Here is a 7,405-nt window from a genome sequence, read left to right as displayed (position 1 = left end):
ATACTAGGGCATTTGATTTCACCACTAATTATACCAATTTAATTACTTATATATGTGAATTTAATTAACTAGTAATTTTGTTAACCACACTTAATCACAAAATTAATCAAAAGTAGTTTCCACCCACAATTGATAACATTCACATAACCTAATTTATTCTTTCCGGCCTATAAATTAAACCATGCAAATTCGTTAAGCATAGATTAAGCAAATAATATGGTATGAGACATAACTATTTTCGAATCAATTATGCATTCATGTCATTGTAGATCCATAATATTATCCTTATCCAAGCTCAAATATTATCAAAATCATTCATTCCTTCTGGCCTATGAAAGCATTAGGCATACTAATGATTTACATTTTCTTTTCTTTCTTTTCCTTTCTCGCTTGCTGCGCGTTTTCTCTGTGTCTCTCGGTTTTCTCCAGCTTCTTCTCACTCTCGTGTTTTTATCTTTCTTTTCCCCCTAATTTGAGTTTAGGACACTTACCTGGTTGTTCTTGCAGGTCTTATTCCCTTGAATAATTGTCAAAGTCATGGATGTCATACTAGCCTTTTCTTTAAGCTGTTCAGCCTCCCTCCTTTGTTGCATTTCAAGTGAGCTTACAACAAAGAGCGATATATATAGTTTTGGTGTACTCCTGCTTGAAATTGTGAATGGGCTACACCTCTGATGCAAGCTCATCAGTACCCAGATCTCTTGGATCCTCACATAATATCATCTTCTTCTATTAATAATAATTTGCATTTTTTGATGTTTGTGTTTAGAGGGTTTTCATAAGATAGTTTGAAGTGGGTTCAAGATTTCGTTTAGTGGTCATGTAGCTCTTTTTGTAAGAGAATTATCTGGTTGTGTGTTAAGACTTGACAAAGTATTTCAGTGAGATTTAAGTCATTGTTCTACGGTTTTATCATCACTTTTGGTTCTCTTTATACTTACAAATGTTATAGTGAAGAATTCTCATAGGTTTACTGAGGTATGTTATGGATGGGCTCCTTGTAATACTTCTCATCCAGTTATCCAGGTATGATTTTTTCTTTTTTTTGGGTCAACATTCATAATTTGTTTTTCATTCATGGTTCGCTTATGAAATTCTGTATTCTATATTTATTATTTTCTAGTTGATGCACAAGAACTTGTATTTATTCTCTTTTAAACTTCACATACTACTCAAATTGACTAGTTGAGAGGAAAGTTGCAAAGTTTCAGAAAAAAAACATCATTACGAGGGGATCATTTATCGTATAGATGCTATAATTTGTTTTTAATTGTTTGATTTAGGAATTATAGTTGCTATTATTATTTGTAGCCAGTAAACATATGAAATACTATTTTTTTGGTGCTTTTGTAAGACTTTTGTACTTTAAAATAGTATTAAATACTATTTTTTGTGGTTTCCTAAAGGAAGGAACACATCATGTCGGAATCCAAAGAGAATAGCATATGAAATCGGTTTAGGAGCCATCATTCCTTTAAATGTGATTTTAATTAAATTAATATGCTTAAATTCTCAATAATTAATTGAAAATGCCCATAAATGAATTTTTCTTAGTACATTGCATATTATTTGAATTTGATTACTTTTTTTTGAAATAACTAGAAATTACTAGATTTACTATGGGAATTTTATGTTACTAAATTTTAAGATTTCACTAGCTCTTATATACATACATGTTGGTTGCTGTATATGTGGATTTGAAAATTTATTATTATGTGTTGTCCCCCGATGTGGATTATTATGATTGGTACTGTTGTGGATATTGAAACTATTATGATATGCTAGCCTGACAGGTGGGATTTACTGTTAGCATGGTCTGGCTAACCAAGAATTAGAGGTGAGGACAAAGCTGGATGCAGGGCAGTGCCTTCAAATTCACTTGGCGTGACTTTGTTTGATAAGGAGATACCTCTACCAAATAAAGGGTAACATTAATATTTATTTTCCAATGATTGCATGATTTATTGGTTTTAAAATAATTATTACTATTTTTAGATTTTGTTTATTTATACTGAGAATTTTGTAGCATAATTATTAGTATTCTTACAGCTATTAATGCTACCATTATTATTTATTATAGTATTATTATTATTGTATTGCTCGAATAATTATTACGATTCTCAGTATAAATAAACTAAAACCAATCACCAAGTACCCAAAGTATTCATGATGAGGACTTGACTAGGAGCACCTCAAAATGGGGTCGAGAGCCACTTCAAATCTCTACGAGACCGATCATCAGAGCTAGAGCAAAGCGGTTTAAAGAAGCACTAAATGGTTCAATCCATAAGGTGTTCACATCTCAAAAAACCAGGTTCATTACTAAAGATGAATCAAAATTGGTCCATATGATTGGAACGGTGGATGCCAACATGAAAGAGAGCTTAACGCAAGGAATCCTACAACATGGTGATGTGGCAAGTTTTGATAACATGGATGGTGATGTGGCATCCTATGGTGACTAGCACTTTTGCCACGTGGAGGGTGATATGTGCCTACATGGCTTCCAACTAAGCTTGGTCGAATTTTATAATTAGGAAAAACATTAATCTTTATTTATGTTTTGATTGGATTTTGGCATGTTGCTTATTTACTTTCCTAATTTAGGTTTTATTAGGTTTTTAAATTACTTTTCTAATTTTATTAGAGTTGAATTGGTCAAAGTATTAAAGGCCATTTAAATTAGGAAACTAGGAGCCAAATTAGGTTTCCTAAACCTAATCACATTAGGTTTCCTAAACCTAATTTTCGTCCATCTTTATTTTTATAAATTTAGGAAAGCTTTCTAATTTATTTTACCTATTTAAAGGCACAAAAGTCATGAATAAAAATTGGAATACATATTTGATTCAAAGTGAGAGTGATTCTCTTGGTTCTCTAAGAACTATATCAAACTTTTCAAGCTTTGCTTGTGGAGTTCAAATTTGACTTATCAATAGGTTATTTCGCACCCTATTGTGGTGTCTTCACCATACTAAGGTTCTTACCTCGGATATAGGTAAAGGGTCTAGGTCTTTCATTGATAATTTGTAATTAGACGGTCCAAATCAATCTTTGTTATGGGTTTAGAGGCAAGTCACTTTAAGTTCGTATGAATTTTGTATCAAAGCTAGTTTCTAATTACAGGTTTGATCTATCTATCTTTGTTTTCATTGTTTTTCTTTGTTCTTGGCTTTCTGCGATTTGAGCATTAGGTTAGAAATTTGCATCTTTGATTTCTTTGGTTGTCTTATCCGTTTGGTCACTGCGTTCTTCTTTACATCTTTTTTTTTTTTTTTTTTTGGGTTCTTCTTCATTCATCCGATCATATATTAAAAAAGAAAAAATTCTTTGTTCTTTTTGCGTCCTAACCCTTGTGGTCGACAGCTTAGTGTGTTTTCATTAAAGATTGGTGTGATTGGTATTACTATAGTTTGATAAAGATTGTTATTATTGCTTGAATGTGAAAAAAAATAAAAAAGTTCTTGTACTTGTGGTTTATGGCATTGAATTATTATTAAGATTTCAAAAGAAAACAAGTAGTGAAAATTTTTTGTTTGATTTGAGAAGCACCAAAAACAAGCCAAAATCCATGCCGAAAATAAGGTTTGTTAATATTCACTACTTCCAATTTGCAAATCTGATTCCAATTCGTTCTTAACATTCTAGTTTCTTGTGTGTTTGTGCCAAATTTCATGTTGAAAAGCAAACCTATCACCGTTGCCTTTTCCTTGTTACTTTTTCTTAGCTTTTCTTTTATAACTGTTTGATAGGTTTATTTGGATGGTTACTTGCTAGTTTAATTTAGTTTGAAATTAGTTTGCAACGATCCTAATAGAATTACTAGAGTGGTAAAAGGCAAGAGAGGTGAGAATAGAGGGTAAAAGCTGAAATATAACTAGAGTGAAAACACGAGTGAATTTAGACCTTGAATTTTAGCGAAACATGTGAGGGAGTGTTGTGAGGTCCTTTTTACTAACAAGTTTTGCAGAAAAAAAAAAATCATGTCACAAGACCAAAGCAAAGAAACCATGGAAGGAACTCCAAGTATGGCTGAACCAAAGTTATACATTCAAGCCGTGTTGGGAGAACTCCAAAAAGCACTGCGGCTGGAGATCAGGCAAATCCATGATAGGTTGGATAGGATGGAATCATCAATCCAAATGCCGCAGCAATGGCCACCACAAAGATTCACTCATGGTCATGGTAGGGGAAGACATTCTCCAAGAAGGGAAGATTTGGAGCAAATTGGAGATGACTATGAGGAGGAAGAAGAAGACGTTGGTTCGGGTACCAATCAATTCCGTGGGAGAGAAAGATTAGACTGCGGAAATGACTATGGAGGAATTAAGATGAAAATACCATCATTCCAAGGTAAAAGTGATCCAGAAGCTTATATTGAGTGGGAGAAAAGGATTGATATGGTATTTGATTGTTAGAACTATTTGGAAGCTAAAAAGGTTAAATAAGCAACTGTTGAATTCATAGACAATGCTTTTGGATGGGGGGACAAAGAGACACTTTCTAGGAACCGAGTGGGTCAAAGACCTATAGATACATGGGAGGAGATGAAGGCTTTGATGAGGAAGCATTTTGTACCTAGCCATTACTATAGGAGTATTTTTAGAAGCTACAATGCTTGTCTTAAGGAAATAGGAGTATGGAAGACTATTATAAGGAGATTGAAATCTTTATGATGAGGGCTAATGTTGAGGAGGAAAGGGAGGCTACAATGGCACATTTCTTGGCTGGTTTGAATACAAAATAGCAAATCAAGTGGATTTGCATCATTATGTGGACATTGAGGAGATGTTGCACATGGCCATCATAATAGAGCAATAACTCAAGAGGAAGGGCACCAAAAAACCTAGCATTGCTCAAAATACTTGGGAAGCAAGCCTACCGCATGGAAACCCAGTCAACCCAGGTTTGAAGATAAAGCTACCACACGACCTAAATTCGAAGCTAGGGCCGAACTATCCTTATCCAAGCAAGTAAATAAATCAGATTCATCTTCAACTAGAAATCGAGATATCATGTGCTTTAAATATCAGGCAAGGGTCACATTGCAAGTGAATGTCCAAATAAGAGGGTCATGGTGATGCACATCACATTTCCAACAATCCCTTTCAGCTGCCTCAAGGCCTAATTACTCAAAGTAGAGCCAAAAGATTTAAGGAGGCCTTATTTGCATTCATAAAGAGAAAAGGGAATGACTATCAAGAAAAAGAGAGTGGTGAAAAAGAGAGAAAACAAAAGATTTTTTATGCAAAAATGAGTGACTTGAAGAGTGCATTTATAACTCAAAAACCCATTTTTCTTATGTTGTACAAGGATGAGAACCTTGATACTAATAATACCTTGCCTAGTGCAATGGTATCTCTTTTGCAGGAATATGAAGATATATTTCCCGAGGAGGTTCCAAGTGGATTACCACCACTAAGAGGGATTGAGCACCAAATAGATTTCATTTCGGGAGTTACAATATGATGTGTAAAATCAACTCACAAGTGCACGAGTCGTTTTCAAGTAACAAAGTGGAAAAATAGGGTTGTCGTATCCATGGGATTAAGAATTAAGTACCAAAGATAATTAGGTTTTGATAATATTTGAACTAAAATTTAAAATGACAATTGAAAATGAATAAATGAAATTAAACAAATGCAATCAATTAAAATTAGATCAATTTCAAGTAAAGAGAGTGAGTTTAATAATTATGAATACTAAGGCATTTGATTTCACCACTAACTATTCCAATTTAATTACTTAAATATGTCAATTTAATTTACTAGTAATTTTGTTAACCACACTTAATCACAAAATTAATCAAAAGTAGTTTCCACTCACAATTGATAACATTCACATAACCTAATTTATTCCTTCCGGCCTATAAATTAAATCATGCAAATTCATTAAGCATAAATTAAGCAAATAATATGGCATGAGACATAATTATTTTCCAATCAATTATGCATTCATGTAAATCATTGGAGATCCATAATATTATCCTTTTCCAAGCTCAAATATTATTAAAATCATTCATTCCTTCCGGCCTATGAAAGCATTAAGCATACCAATGATTTATTAACAAAAAAAACATATTACTAACTAAATAAAACTCAATTAAAATAATTAGACCTTCATAGTTAGGGCTACATCATAGCCCTAGCCATGAAAATTAGTTCATGGAAAAAATAAATTCAACATCCATAATTATTAAAAATAATAAAATTCACAATTAAAGAGAAAAGAGAAGAGAATAAAAACTATTGAATAAATTCTCCTCCAAGAGCTCTCAAAGTCGTAGCCTTCTTCTCCAAGCAAGCCCACATCTCTATGCCTCCTCCAAGCTCTCCAATTGATCTTCTAAAACTCTAAAACTATAAAACCCTAGAACCCTTAGGAGAACCTTAAAAACTCCCAAAATTTGGTTTGTTTCTATTTAAGCCTCCTAAAAGCTCATAAATAACTCTCTAAACTTATATATCTCCCTTCAATGTGGTGGGGGCTATATATATAGGACCTTAGAAACCTTTTTCTCTCTTTATTTTCAATGTGGGAGTCTTGGAAGATACCTTTTTTAGGTCATGAAGAGGGTTGGATGAATTTCAAGTGTAAAAAGGGAACTTGATATTACTTGCTCTCTACTACTTTCTTTTTATCTAATTCCTCCTAAAAAAATAGTTAATTAGTCTAATTTACCCTTATTGAAGCATGTGACATGACATGTGCCTCATTAATAATAAATTAACCAATTATTGCCACTTGTCTTTATCTTGACCCTCAAATTGCCTTGATTCCCTCTTTTTTGATCAATGGTGGAGATTTAACTAGAATATTCCTTTTTATAAATTCCAAACTTTAAATAACGATAACTCTTTGCTCGCACCTCGAAATCCAAAAATAACGAGACATTTGAAATCTTCAAACCGTGGTGATTCATATGACATCCACTTCCATCATGAAATTCCCGATAGAATTTTTATGAAATCTTTAAGGTATCTTTTTGGAATCTTTTCAATGCTTCATCCGTTCGAGCTCAATCTTGCTTCCCATCATAATTCGACCCAAGGAATCCATTTTTATGGTTGTTTTCTTAAAATTCTTCCTCTTTCACCTTGATTAAGAAAAATACATACTTAAGTATTTTTCCATAATAAATTAACACAAACTAACAAATATTAAGCTATAAATATGGCATAAAATCATCAATATTTTAGACCTGACATAATACCAAATTGATGTGTAAAATAAACTCGCAAGTGCACGAATCGTTTTCAAGTAATAAAGTGGAAAAATAGGGTTGTCGTACCCAAGGGATTAAGTATTAAGTACCAAACATAATTAGGTTTTGATAATATTTGAACTAAAATTTAAGATGGCAATTGAAAACTAAATAAACTAAATTAAACAAAAGCAATCAATT

The sequence above is a fragment of the Ziziphus jujuba genome, chromosome 4 (assembly GCF_031755915.1).
Source record: "Ziziphus jujuba cultivar Dongzao chromosome 4, ASM3175591v1".
NCBI classification, from domain to species: Eukaryota; Viridiplantae; Streptophyta; class Magnoliopsida; order Rosales; family Rhamnaceae; genus Ziziphus; species Ziziphus jujuba.
The sequence above is the reverse complement of the archived record's forward strand: the minus strand, read 5'-3'. Positions refer to the sequence as shown.